General features: G+C 47.3%; 1 protein-coding gene across 1 annotated transcript in view; it reads left to right on the forward strand.

Moving 5' to 3' along the window:
* Positions 1 to 763, forward strand: part of ACAN (aggrecan) — an 80,856-nt gene that overhangs the window by 56,818 nt on the left and 23,275 nt on the right. The window lies entirely within an intron of this gene.

The raw sequence follows: 763 nt of genomic DNA on the forward strand, positions 1-763 counted from the left end.
TTTTTTTTTTTTTTTTTGCATGGCACCACCGCTATTCTTCATGCCCCACCTCCCCCTCTAAGATTCTCCTCTCAGCAAGAACAAACTAAACCTGCCCAGTGGACCCAGCACCCTCAGTGCTCAGGGGCCCCACCTGGGAAGTAGGCCCCAAAGTACGTACAAGGTTAAAATGCAGTGTGGTTATTTTTCAAATGCCAAAGGAAAGAAGAACTAAAGTAAAGAATGTAGCCTTGATTAGTTAGAATTTTGGGTTTTCCTTTTTTCATTTCTCTATTTTTCAAATTGTCTATAATAGTGTTCTCAGAATTGGAAACAAGTCACTGTATGTTTACAAACATCACCACCTGGCCCTTTCTTCCTCAGAAGGATGGCTTAAAATGAACAGTTCTTACACTGAAGAGTCCCAGCATCACAGGGAGGGCTTGCTAAAACACAGCATGCTGGGCTCCTTCCCAGAGTTGCTGAATCAGTGGGGCTGGGGTGAGGTCTAGGAATTTGCTTTTCTATCAAGCTCCCAGAGGATGCTGTTGCTGCGAGTCCAAGCTTTGAAAACCATGGGACCAAATCAATAAGACGGTAATGTGGAAATACTTGCAGGATGACCTTGGTGGTCTTCAATGGTGGCCAGGCCCCCACATCCAGTGGGTTGTGTGGATGGTGGCCCCCGCATCTCACACAAAGTACAGCCTGTGTAGCCCATGTCCCTGTGGGCAGTTGGCGGGGCTTCCCAGTTCCCTACCTCCCTCCTTCCTTTCTCCCTATC

The sequence above is a fragment of the Mandrillus leucophaeus genome, unplaced genomic scaffold (genome assembly GCF_000951045.1).
Source record: "Mandrillus leucophaeus isolate KB7577 unplaced genomic scaffold, Mleu.le_1.0 Scaffold297, whole genome shotgun sequence".
NCBI classification, from domain to species: Eukaryota; Metazoa; Chordata; class Mammalia; order Primates; family Cercopithecidae; genus Mandrillus; species Mandrillus leucophaeus.